Consider the following 14,426-nt stretch of genomic DNA (forward strand, 5'->3'; position numbering starts at 1 on the left):
GTCTTACCCTTGCTGTGTTAGACGAATCTGTGACACAGTGAAACTTTTTTTCACAAATCGTGGAATTCAAATGATGGTCATGTCCTTAATTCCCATTTCGGGGTTCGCTATAGGCGATTATAAGCCAAAGTTTTGTACAAAAACTGCTGATGATGAAATGTTTAGTGCTGTGATCGAGTATGTCTAGAGTAGCACAAATTAATCTTCAGTATATCCCGCTTTGTGTATGACAGAAAAGCTCCCATAGCTATGGCTCAAGAATCGTATTTCCATAAAGGAAACTTCTATATTGTAAAGCTACTTAACCCCGTTTTCGCAGCTCTCAGCAAAAATAGCATGACAAATCTTTCGGAAATGCCTCGTGCATGTATTTTTGAAAATAGTGCTATTGACTTATATCCTACACAACCAATGGCGTAGCTTGCAAATTTGTGACCAAACAAAAGCTTTTATGCCAGATGTGAGTCCTAAAATGTCGAAAAAATTGTTACATTTTCCAAGTACGCTGACACTGACAGGACAATACAAACTCAATTATTGCATGGTTACTGTTCAATGTGCCGAGTATTATTTGATCATTTGATATGTAACTACCCAACAGTAATGCGATTGCGTATAAGGATGTTTAGTTTTCCATACATAAATGAACCTATGTACGGGGAGCTAAACTCGAGGATATGTTATTATTCCTAACCCAATGTGTTAAAGAGCTATAGCCTTTATCAGTAGGGTTCAGTATGCCTTCAGGAGTGAAGAATCCAGCATGTTTGCAGATTTGTACCATGATTTTATTGTGTTGTCATTTTCCATTTCCCCCAAGGGGTGAGTCGCTTAGAACAATGTGCCATACACACCGTATCACCTACGATAGCACGATATAAGAATACGATTCACAGTAATTCACGATCATTTCGATTTTGTGGCACAATGAGGCACACTTATGACAACTCATTAACTGTCAACAAAGTGTAGTTAAATATTCATAGCAATTATTGCTTTTAATTTACTGAACACCATGGCACATTGCGGCACAGGCTACAACGCTGTTTGTTTGTTAGCACAATTCAATTTGTGCTAAGCGACTCACCCCTTGATTTCCTCACCTTTTTCTTTTACCTCGTCAGAAACGTGATGAGACGACATGATAAGGCAAAAATCTCCGAATAACGTGGGGAATATGCAAATAGAGCCAATATGTTTTGATTCCTGATTACTGATGCAAGATAAAAATTTCGAATGAATTAAAAAATCGTTGTGAATCTGGCGTGGATGTGGATGCGACACGTGTTAGCATGATCCAATTGCAATTCACTATGGGTCATTCCACGCGAAGTGATCAAGGCACGTGTAATCGACCTTCACGGATTTGAGCCAAATTTGGAGGAAATATTCATCTAGGGTCAATATATAAAAAACTACATTTTTGGAAGATCAGGGTCGATTTTTATGACCGTTTTAAAATTTTCGCAATTTTGGTCAATGAAAATGGATTTTTATATGAGAAAATGCGAGTTTTTCTCTTTGAAACAATGTATCCCATGATTCGCTCAAATTATATTGAGATTATAAGTTTTTTTATGTAAAAATGTCGGAGGAACACGATGGCATTAAAATTTTCAAAATTAAAATTTAAGTATTGAGAGAAAAATTGACTTTTAACATTCAACTGAAAAAATCGCATAGTTGGCAACACTTCCGCTAAAAGTAATATTTTTTCTAAACAACAATTTTCTTCAAAATCCATTTTGCGGTTTGATTCTAGAGTAAATAGAACCGGAGATATAATCAAAAGAATATAGAGGCTTTTGGCAATTTGTCAAAACGGGAGGTTCTCCCATGGCCCAAGGGGTGGTTCAATTAACACAAAAACTTGGAATTTTATATATTGACCCTAGATGAACAATTCCTCCAAACTTGGTTCAAATCCGTGAAGGTCGATTTCAAGTTAGTATCTTTTTTGATCACTTCGCGCGGGATGACCCATATTCAGTTGCTTTATTCAACGCCTAGGTTAATTTTATTTGTGAAAGTAATGTTCCAATATTAATCAGCATTCTCATATCGTACAGATCAGAAGTCAAAAACCGCACCGCTCGTGAACAGAAAAAACTACTTGCGCCGCTCAGCTATCTGCACACTAGAGAAACAGCAAAATCCCGTTGCCACTCTACAGTCAGTGAAATGAATGATTCACAAAACAAAATGGCGATTACGAGAGAATACAATCGCGATTGATTGATTGATTGCATCTTTAAGGACCACACTTTTTCGCAATAACATGCATACTCCAAGAGAAAATGTCGCCTCGAGAAATGAAAAAAAAATAAAAGTTGATACCTCCAAAGTTTTATAGCACACTAATGGCGTTTTTTATTGGGAAAGTTTATGAGTGGTCATAAAACTGCCATAAATCCTTGATTGTTGCTAGGGGTGGCATCTCACTGCATTTGAGATTTGTATGAAAATACAAATCTCAAATGCAGTGAGATGCCACCCCTAGCAACAATCAAGGATTTATGGCAGTTTTATGACCACTCATAAAACTTTCCCAATAAAAAACGCCATTAGTGTGCTATAAAACTGCCAGGAAGTCATAATCATTAGATACCAAATTTTGCGTAAACATTTGCATTGAAACGGGTTTCAAGGTCGCCAATATTTTTTCAAGTCTTCATAACTAACATATAGAAGTAAAAATACGTAGCTTCAAAATAACGAATTCAAAACCTATTCAGTAGATACTTTGCAATTTATTCCCCAAAAACAGCTCAATTTCGGCCCTCGGGTGTAGAGGACCCCCTTAACTAAATTCTAAGCAGCGAACACTTTTTTACCTACAAATTCGGCTTACAGACCGCCAGTTTGGATCGCGAATGGAGATTCTAGTGTATTAGCATTTACATTGATGTTTGCTGGCTGTGGATTTTGAGGTACCGGATACAGCTTTTGCAGGGTTTACGGAATCGAATTTCATCAATTTAAATTGCTGTAATTTTTTCCATTCGGTATTTTCTAATGAATTTTCAGTGAAATTAGTGCAATGTGTATCGTTTACGTTGAATAATCTTCACTACCAATTGTGAAACCATTCCGAACATAAAGTCGGAAGAATATCAGTGACGTATACGAAGTTTGCGTACGTATATAGACAATCAGTATGTTTCTCACCGTGCCAATAACATGAAAGGATGAATGGTTCAATGTACAATTGGGGTTTTAAAACAAACAGTACAAAAAGTGACCAAAAAGGATCTCCGCATAATGTGAAGGGGGTAATCGTGGCTTTTATGAGAAATCCCAATAGTTCAGTGAGAGACGTGCCGATAAAACTGCATTTACAGAAACCTTTGTGTAATATGAAAAAACGTAAAGGACTACAAGCGTACAAAATCAAAAGGCATAGAATCGCGATGAACGGAAGAATACAGTCGGAGAATCACATGCCCGGAAGTTATACACTCAGCTGTTGAAGAAACCGTATTGTCTGGTCATGGATGACGGGACTCACGTGATAGCCTATTTTCGACAAGCCCAGCAAGGCTTCTTTTACTGTGCGTCATAAATTTGACGTCCCTAAGAAAGTTATAAAGCAAAAGATGTCACAGTTTGCCAAAAATAGATGATTTAGCAGGCGATTTGCTCATGGTGAAAGCGGAACTACCTGTGGCAACTCTCACGATGGCCCTTTACTTTTCTGGTCGGATTTATCCTCGTGCCATTACTCGAAAGATGTTCTGGAGGAGGTCAATAACGAGCCAAAGGATCTTAATCCGCCGAACGCACTGGAATTGCGAGCAATCGAGAAATCATGGCCATCATGAATCAGACGCCCCAGAAGCATGCTAAGGCAGTGAAATTCTACGAAATGAGGAAGAAATGAATTTCCACATAAAACAAATTGACCGAAACGTTATGCAAGACTATATGAGCAATACTATGAAAAACGTACGGACATAGCTATGAAATCCAATAAAACGAACATGGAAAAATTTTGTGTTTTGGAGCTGTACCAACGTAAGGACTCGATTCACACTCACAAAACGCGATGCGAGACAGGATACAACACTTATTGTTCTTACTAACTACAAAAAGGATTAAAATTTACCTTTTTGTCGACAATAAGTGTTGTATCCTGTTTTGAGTCGCGTTTTTGTGAGTAGAACAATTTTATTAAAATATTTTGTTTTAATTCCCAGAAAGTTTGAAAACTATCGACTGAAAGTGTGACTGTGCATTGGATTGGATTTCCTTAGATGAGTTTTCTTTAGCGGTTTATGAGCATAGTTTACCGCAATATGCCGTCTATCGCAGAGCAGGAACGTAATAATTTCTCTTTAATACAATGTGCAAAATGTGTTCCGAGTAATGTTTGTGTTTAAAGGAATCTATCGATCCAACCACATTATCACCACAAATACACACATTGAAAATATCAGGGAAGTAATTCCCCCATGCATACTCCATATCGGATTCCTTTCCGAATTTCAATAGGAAAATTTTAATGGTAATATTGCAAGTAAGCAGCTTCATATCGTGTAGCGGTGCCAAATGAATCATTGTCCTTTTTTAGTTTTGTTCATCCTTTTGTGGGTCACGGTGTGCTTGGTAGAACAATTTTATTCGAAAAAAACGGCATCGCTAAAACTTCAGCATGTGATAGAATCGGCTTTTCTCTTTCATTTGAAAGTAAAATTAAAATATTCAGTTCGGGGGCTCCAGAACAACTTTTTATTTTAAAGTTTTTTTGTTTGAAAACTTAGGTTTTTCAATGAAACTGTTTCACATTTTTGCCCCTAGGTAGTACTTTAGACATTCAAATATTACCAAAAGTGAGAATCTGATGGACAATTTCATTGTGTATAACTTTGTAAAAAACTACATCGCGATCTAAAATCGCCAGAGAAAGCTATTAAATTTTTATCAAAGTTTCTAGATTCGCCCGGGGCCTATTGGTAAAGAAGCTTTATTCCAAAAACATGTTCATATATAATAAAATTGATTGCTTTATTTTAACAGTGTCTTCAGAAGAACCTGAATGCTAGTAAAGTCCCACCTTTAAGCGGAAAAAATATTATTCCAGATTCCACCGTTTTATGCGCACCAATGATATTTTAGGAGCAAGGAGAAATAGAGAAGAGTAGTTAATATTTGAACGAAATTAAGACTCTTTTGAAAGATGCTGCACAGCAAAAAAAAATCGTGTAACTTTACGTTTTGCCAGATGCACATAAAAGGAGCGTCCCAATTCACATAAATTTAAATGTAATTGCATCTAAAAATGTGTGTTGTTCGGCTTTTCATAGGTCATTCTGCCTAAGTTTTACATCAAAAGAGTCACAATATTTAATTTTGTATATCATAGCATGTAAAATCCTAATATCGGATGGAAAAATACGTCGTTACGTTGTTTACGTCAAATGTAAATTTCATTTTTTCTAAGAGTGTGGGTAATGCAGCAAAATGAAGCGGTTTTTTCTGTCACAGATATATTTGTTTCTTCACTCATTCTGGAGTATGTAATCTTGAATCAACCTTTCTGCTCATTAGCATCTTGTGGGATATATTTGGCCTAAATTTTAACTTTATATTTGATCAACTCGATTATATATTCAGTCATTTGATTTTATTTCGATTGAGAATCCTGATTGACAGTTTCATGAATGATAGAAAAATAATTCGATGAGATTTATGTTCAAGTTTGTTAACTTTGGGAATTGCTGTACATTGAACAGAAATCGCAATAGTAAATGAGAAATAAAGGTTTTGGCTATTGTGCGAAGATAGCGATCTCAATATAAAAGTAGATATAGAAAGTATCACCTTTACCCGAAAGACGTGTTGCTGTTAATGTCTCCAGATTCAGAACTGAACTGACAACTCTGTCTTCTTGATATGTTGTCTTTGCTCTTATCCCATATTATGAGGGAAATCTTCAATAAACAGACTAGTATTACTTTGAGAATTTACTGAATGTATGGTCCAGCCTGATATTTTCTTGTTCGTTTTCTTTTGTGATCCGTGTTCAACGAGTAACGACTCCGGAATTTCTTCTTAAAGGAAATTATGAAATTTGATTTTGTTCTTTTTTCTAAAATTGTGTGAAGTGTGTTCGATTTGGAAATAAAATTTGAGAACAAGCAAAACTCTACATCTATAAATTCTGATGAAATGAATCTACCACAAAAGATAACAAACATGGATCCAAAACTCGAAGAACTTTTTTCTCTTTCAATCATCTTTCTTTTAATGTTGATAAAGACAAACAGGATTCTCAACACAAAATTGCAATAAAATCCGTCGTTTATTACAATGACTCGAACTGTTTACTTTAGTTCATTCAAATATAAAGCTTTGAATTTAAACCAATTGTATTTTACCAGGCAGGATAGGATCAGGAAGAAGGGTCGTTCTAGTTTACATTCGCTAACTCCTAGAGCGAGCAAAGAAATGAAAAAGGCATGATAAAATCAGTGACATTAATCAACATCTATACCTTATAAGATTATCGATTAAATTTGAACAACACCTTTCCACACCTCCTTGTTCATGATGTGTCATTTTCGCCCAAGACCCGGAGGAATCTGAAAATATATTTTTTCTGCTGAGAAAGGCATTTTTAGAATTTTAGAAACCCCGAACCCGAGAAATCAAAAATTTAAGACCACGAGCCCCACCCGAAAAAATGTGATAAACTCAACCCAAGCCCGAAATTGTTTATACGGAGAACCAACCAAAGATTTGGCACTATGCTATATTTCTCCCTAAGGAGAAAATTTTCTCCGTAAAAGAAGAAAATTTTAAATTTAAACAACACGTACCCTATCCGTAAGCGAGAGTTTAAAATTTCAAATATCGAAACCCAATCCGAAATAATTTCAAGAGAATTTCAGATTCCGAAAACCGGAACCCGATCAAAACCCGAGAATTTTAAATTTATATAACCCGAACCTGGATGGATCGGGTCAGAGTATCGGGTTCAAAAAACTTTGACTCTGGCCTGGATTTGTTGAACAAGATAGTAGGTCTTACTTGGTGGCACTGAATAAATGCGACATTCTTTAGCCTACGCTTCATTTCCACCATGAATTAGTGGTTCATATCTTAAATACGAAATGAACAGAAGCACAACGTATTGCTGCTGAGAATCACTCATCTAGATAGATCATAACGGCAGTAATAAAAGTGACGGTTTCCTTCGACAACTGATTTTTGTCGTTTGCTTTACGCTGGCTCGGGCAAAAGCAGAAAATATCGTGACTGTTTTTTTTGTAATTAGAAACAGATCGCGCTTCTTTTTTTGTGGACACTATTTATGTTATCTTATCTGAGTGACTTCAAGGAAAAAAATAGACCCCATTTGGTGAATGTAGGATTCGAATCGACAAGCTCAGGTTATGTTTTTTGGTAAGTCAAATTAACTCCACCTCGATCTGGGGTTAATCGCCACGATTTGAAATCATATACTGAAATCGCTTTCGATGGAAATACAATCACTTTGACATGGTTAACTTGATTTCGAAATGTTCTTATAATCTATATCTACTTCGGGAGTTCTGTACTTAATGAGCCTTACGTTACAATTAAGAAGCATCAAGCGAAAATGACGCATGCTCATGATGTTCGTAGAAAAAAGTCGAAAACTTTTAAAAATACATGATATAAATCTAAGCCACATAACCGATACTCTCGAGATAGATGTACACGGAGGATACGAATCAACCAAGTCGACAACTGGAATTGATCGTTTATTCTGTTAGTTTTACATGTTCAACAATAGCGTATAAAGTCACTGCTAAATAGGCAAGATATAAATGATAAAAGCCCAAGAACATAAAAAGCTCGGATCACGAACCGTGGTAGTTATTCTGAAGTTCATGCGCTTCCTTGTAAGTCACTAATCTACAAACCAGTATAAAGCAATAATGCAAACAGGAGTAAATCCATCCCAGGTGATCCATATCGAACCCAGAACCTCAAACCATGGAATACTGCCTTTTTGAAGATTTCCGGAAACTGATACGCAAGAATCTTCATGTTCTTCACTCGGTAAAAAGCAATCTGAACGCGATACAAAGGTTGGCAGTACCGGTAATACTTCCAAACACATACGCGAACAGCTGTGCGGCCAAACTCGTGACTGCTGGTCAGCGGTAAGTTAGCAAAAAAAACGGTAGTTGACAGCTTTATGATTGCAATTAGTCAGAGATTTTTGCGCCCAGATATACATACATCAGAAGGCAAACCCGAGTAACTCCCCCACTCGCGAGCACATGTCAGTTGAAGAGCACTTCAGTGCCCTGAAGGCCAACCAATGGATCGTGACTTAATATGGCGCGGTCAGTTTTATAGCTCTTATATGTTAATTTACAGCATACATTATGCTTCCAGTGCAATTTCCCGCAGGTGAATCGGCACACGGCTCACTGGCACCCAGCGTACCTACCGTTCGTTCGCGATCGCCAATCTCGAAAGTTGAACTCCCTGCCGGGCGACCTTCAACCGTATCAAGATCTATCTCGCGGGTAACCGTTACCGGTCTTGCTGATGCCTCTAATAAGTGCACTTGGAGCCCGATCCGCGAACATGAAAACTAAATTAAATAAGCTCGCGCGCCATGCGCCCCGGCCCTTGATGTTTTGGTGGCTTGTTTATTGCATAGCACGGGTGGGGAGAAACGTAGCATCGTAGGACATAGTGTTCAAGAATGTATTCGGATTTTTCTCTGTGGAAGCGATGTAAAAGTAGTCGATTTGTGCTCGATTGCAAACCCCTTCCATTTAGAATCAAATAATTTAATTCAGAAAATGGAGATTGCTTTGAAATTGAAGGACTAATTAGTAGAAATCGGTTCTTAAACTCTCTAGAGAGTGTTAAAGTTTTCAAGTTTTAGGTTTTTTATAAAGTCAAGCCAAAATTTTCACAATCCATAACCCACCGTGCGTTGCGCGCATTATGAACTTTCTGTCAGTCGTGACAGGTCCAGCGACGACGGGGCTGGAACTGACAGGCTAGCGGTTCCATAAATCTCCATTTAGTATTTAGTTAGCTGCGCTCTGCTACCGCATGAATTAAACCGAAACACCGACCGGTATAAGTGCTATTACGATTTGGGTGCAGCTGGTTTTTTATTTTGCATTATGCATAAAAAGTTTGCTTCCATAGGTCGGCTATTTTACACTTGATATTTAAATTCGCTCGTTTGTTAGTCATAATGGATTAGCAATTGCACAGCGGGCGGCGGCAAAGGCAAGGTTTTCTGAAATGTTTCGGTTAAGATAGTGGGAGGCAGCTTTCGATGGCTCGTAGTGGGCAGTCTAGATTGCAAGTAGTTGAATCTAAGTGGCAACTAAATACAGGAATCATAAAAAGTTAAATCCTGTTTCCGACCACTTGAATCAGATGCTTATTGCATTGAATATATTTTTGGTTTTCGTTCTTATGCTCCGCTGTCTTCAACATAAACCGTCCTGTTTTAATAATATTAGTTAGCTTTCTTGAATGTGAAGCAATAAAAATCTACATCCTATGATTTAATAAAGAAGTATAGGCAACCCAGATAATAATTCTGACAGCAACCTTTATTTCTTCCTTGAAAGAAAAATACAACAAATAAACAAATAAAAAAAATGAATGAACAAAATAGCACATATAAGCACAACATCTAGCTTAGAAAAGTTGAATTTTAATGTTTCGTGTTCTACTCGTCAGTAACTGACACCAACTTGCTGCCAAACCAAACTAACACCAAATTGGCGCCAGTTAGAGACTAAATTCAAACAGTTCACACAACATGTGTGAACGCCTAACTGCCTAGTACCGAGTGCTGTCTCGGTTAGCCAAACACAAAAGCTCTGAATCGGTGACGAGTATAGGGACAGGCAAAACTCGATAGTACGTACATCTTTTCTACTATACTTTTATCGATTCCAAAAATAGAATTTCAAAACCATTCTCATAATGCTTACTATGATATGCAACTTCGATCGAATATTATAAAATTCAACTTAAAGTTACACATTTGTGATGAATTGTACTACGAGAGTAGTTGATTTAAAAAAAGAATGCTATTCTACAAAATGTTTATTAAGGTTTCATCTATAAAATAAAATTTTTCGAGTGTAAGGTGTCAAAAATGGCGGCGCCAGCAAAAGGTGTTTTGAAAACCGACCTCATCTGTGGGCACGATACAGGTCGCAATTCTTCGTCTACAAGCAACAAACCAAAACGATCTTGAAGATTATATTCCGTAGAGGCGCTCCAACCTAAAAAACATGAAAAAATAAAAACAAAATGGCGGTCACTTGAAAATAAAGTATCGTTTTTTCGCATGATTTTTCCACTTTGGCCGGCTGTAAAAAATAGTTAATGATCAAAATATTGCGATTTTGTAGGTTACAGTGCCCGAGAATACCCAAGTAACAAGTCTTGTTTTATAGCACACTACAAGTGCATTCTAAGTTTTAAGAAGATCTTCAAGAGTACCATAGAACCACAATTGTTACTAGGGTGTTGTCTTCTTTTAGGTGGACAAAACCCGAAGTTGATTGGTTGAATGGTTAAAAAACGAGAATGCCCGTAGATTCGAAAAATCTTGTTCCGAAAAGCCGCCATTTTGGACGTCACAATCGAATTTTTTTATTTTATAGATGAAACCTTATTAAACATTTTGCAGGATAGCGACATGTCTAAGTCATTTATACTGCTTCAAAAAAAATAAACATTAGGTTCTTCTTCCCACAATTATTTAAGAGATAGATAAATAGATCAAATATTTTGGGTAGCAGCAGCTCGCTTCATAAGTGGTACGATCACTGTCGTCAACGCGATAATCGTATTTTTTTTTATTCATTTCGTTTATTTGATAGGCACAAATGCGTTAGCTTGGCGGTGCCAAATGCTTATGTTTTTACATTTTGGATATCTTAAAACTAGGAGGTTACAATGTTGAAATATTTTTTTTTACAAAGGAAAAAAAATTTACAGCTATCTTAAGACTAGAAATAAGATTCAATATACAAGAGAGGGCCAAAAGATTTTTTTATGAAAAGATTTAAAACAAGGGATTCACTTTGATATACAAGAGGGGGAGTAATAGTATTTTACGAAATATTTTACGGTTATCTTAAAACTAACAATATAGTTTAGTACAAAAAAGGGGGAACAAATATTTATGAGAAACTTCACAGAAATCTTAAAACTAGGGATTCAATTCTATTTACAAGATGGAGGACAAAAGTTTCAATAAAGAGTAAAAATTATAGCTATCTTAAAACTAGGAATACAGAATACTAATTTGAATTTTTTAACTAAAACTTATGCTTGGTCAAGATATTCAGAGGGTAGCTTATTTCCGCATCAGTGTAGCAGCAGTTGTATCAAGGACAGGGGAGAGACAGGGAAAGAAGAGCAAAACTTGCAACTTTCGCTCGAACGGGGGGGGAGGGGAATCAGCGAAACAAATTTGCACCTCAGTCTAGTGAGTCGTCGAGTACCGGATTGGCGGATGGTATTCTTCGGACCCGCGGGGAATCCTTCAAAAGTCATCGGACCTCGAGTCGCTCTCGCTTCAGTTTCCTTCTATGCAGGCGTAGTGGTAAGGACGACGGCGGTTACATAGTGGCACTCTGGAGCTGATCGGTTCCACAAGGCAGGAGGAAACTCTAAAAACGAGAAATAAAAGAGAGGGGCTAAATTGGGATATTTATCGTTTTTATGAAGGTATAAATAAGGGACATATAGGGAAAATCACGAGTTGCCAGCATATCTCGAACTGGGACATTGGGTGGTCTACCTCGGGCCCGAAGGGAATCCTTTAACTGAGACCTGGCGTCACAATACCCGGCGCATACCCAGACAACGTGTTCGATGTCGTGATAGCCCTCGTCACAAGCGCACAGACTACTCTCCGCAAGCCCAATACGCCGCAAATGCGCATCCATGGTGTAGTGATTGGACATAAGTCGGGACATTACGCGAATAAAATCCCGACCCACATCCATCCCCCCGAACCAAGGCTTCGTTGATACCTTTGGGATAATCGATTGTAGCCATCGTCCAAGTTCCCCATTGATCCACGAGGTTTGCCAACTGTTGAGCGTCCTCTGACGACAAATACCAAAAAATTCGTTGAAGCAGATTGGTCTTTCGTATATGTCACCATTTAATGCGCCCACCTTTGCTAATGAGTCGGCCTTTTCATTGCCCGGGATAGAACAATGAGAGGGGACCCAAACAAAGGTAATCTGATAAGATTTTTCAGATAACGTACACAAGGACTCCTGTATCATCCCCAGAAAATACGGGAGTTGCTTTTTAGGCTTCACCGCACGAAGAGCCTCGATAGAGCTGAGGCTGTCCGAAATGATGAAGTAGTGATCTGTGGGCAGAGTGTCGATGATCCCAAGGGTGTACTGAATTGCAGCTAACTCTGCGACGTAAACTGAAGCAGGATCATTGAGCTTGAATGAAGCGGTGATAGTATTGTTGAAGATACCGAAGCCAGTGGACCCATCGAGATTTGATCCGTCAGTGTAAAACATTTTGTCGCAGTCGACTTCTCGGAATTTATTATAAAATATATTGGGGATCACCTGCGGGCGTATATGGTCCGGGATTCCACAAATCTCTTCCTTCATGGATGTGTCGAAGAATACAGTAGAATCAGAAGTATCTAGGTAACGGACACGGTTGGGATTGTACGAAGAAGGATTGATGCTCTGTGCCATGTAGTCGAAGTACAAGGACATAAAACGGGTTTGAGAATTCAGCTCGACGAGCCTCTCGAAATTTTGAATTACCAACGGGTTCAGAATGTCGCATCGGATGAGCAATCGATATGAGAGTTCCCAAAATCGATTTTTTAGCGGAAGAACGCCCGCCAGCACTTCGAGACTCATCGTATGGGTCGAGTGCATGCAACCCAAGGCAATGCGCAAGCAACGATACTGGATTCTCTCCAGTTTGATGAAGTGTATGTTCGCAGCGGAGCGGAAACAGAAACACCCGTACTCCATCACCGACAATAACGTTGTTTGGTATAACCTGATCAGGTCTCCTGGGTGAGCACCCCACCATGTTCCAGTTATTGTTCGGAGAAAATTGATCCTTTGTTGGCATTTCTGTTTCAGATACCTAATGTGACATCCCCAGGTACCTTTAGAGTCGAACCAGATCCCGAGATATTTAAATGTGAAAACCTGGTTGATCGTTGCACCCATTAATAAAAGCTGGAGTTGCGCCGGCTCACGCTTCCTAGAAAAAACAACCAACTCAGTTTTCTCCGTGGAGAACTCAATACCCAGCTGAAGAGCCCAAGCAGACAAATTGTCCAAGGTATTTTGTAATGGTCCTTGCAAGTCGGAAGCTTTGGGCCCTGTAACAGAGACCACCCCGTCGTCTGCAAGTTGCCTTAGCGTACATGAATTGGCAAGACAATCGTCAATGTCATTCACGTAGAAATTGTAGAGCAGGGGACTTAGACATGAGCCCTGGGGAAGACCCATGTAGCTAAATCGCAATGTTGTTAAATCGCCATGCGAAAAGTGCATGTGCTTTTCAGACAACAGGTTTAGCAAAAAGTTATTTAAAATTGGCGAAAGACCATGCTGGTGCAGCTTCTCTGACAGAATGTTGATAGAAACTGAGTCAAAAGCCCCCTTAATATCCAAGAAGACTGATGCCATCTGCTCTTTGTTAGCATAGGCCATTTGGATGTCTGTAGAAAGCAACGCAAGGCAATCGTTCGTCCCTTTGCCTTTGCGGAAGCCAAATTGTGTATCTGACAGTAAGCCATTTGCTTCCACCCAATTGTCGAGGCGAAACATGATCATTTTCTCGAATAACTTCCGAATACAGGACAGCATTGCAATCGGCCGATACGAGTTGTGGTCGGAGGCTGGTTTTCCTGGTTTTTGGATGGCGATGACCTTCACTTGCCTCCATTCATAAGGGACAATGTTACCCTCAAGAAACTTGTTAAATAAATTCAACAAGCGCCTTTTTGCAGTGTCTGGCAGATTCTTCAGCAAGTTGAATTTGATTCTGTCTAACCCTGGGGCGTTATTGTTGCACGATAAGAGAGCAACTGAGAACTCCACCATCGAAAACGGTGTTTCGTTCGCGGTATCGTGAGGAGACGCGGCGCGGCACGTTTTCTGTACCGGGACAGAGTCCGGACAGATCTTCTTGGCGAAAGCGAATATCCAACGGTTTGAATATTCCACGTTCTCGTTGGTACTATTACGGTTACGCATACGTCGAGCCGTACCCCAAAGAGTGCTCATCGCTGTTTCTCTCGTTAACCCGTCGACGAACCAGCGCCAATAACTGCGTTTTTTGGCTTTCATTAGACTCTTCATTCGCCTTTCTAACGACGCGTACTGTTGATAGCTAGCGGGTAACCCGTCTTCCCGGAAGGCCTTATATGC

General features: G+C 38.8%; 1 protein-coding gene across 5 annotated transcripts in view; it reads right to left on the reverse strand.

Annotated features, from left to right (window-relative positions):
- LOC131678691 (protein spire) overlaps window positions 1–14,426 on the reverse strand; it is a 563,546-nt gene that overhangs the window by 277,587 nt on the left and 271,533 nt on the right. The gene's annotated exons all lie outside the window — the stretch shown is intronic.

Source organism: Topomyia yanbarensis, chromosome 2, assembly GCF_030247195.1.
Source record: "Topomyia yanbarensis strain Yona2022 chromosome 2, ASM3024719v1, whole genome shotgun sequence".
Taxonomy (NCBI): domain Eukaryota; kingdom Metazoa; phylum Arthropoda; class Insecta; order Diptera; family Culicidae; genus Topomyia; species Topomyia yanbarensis.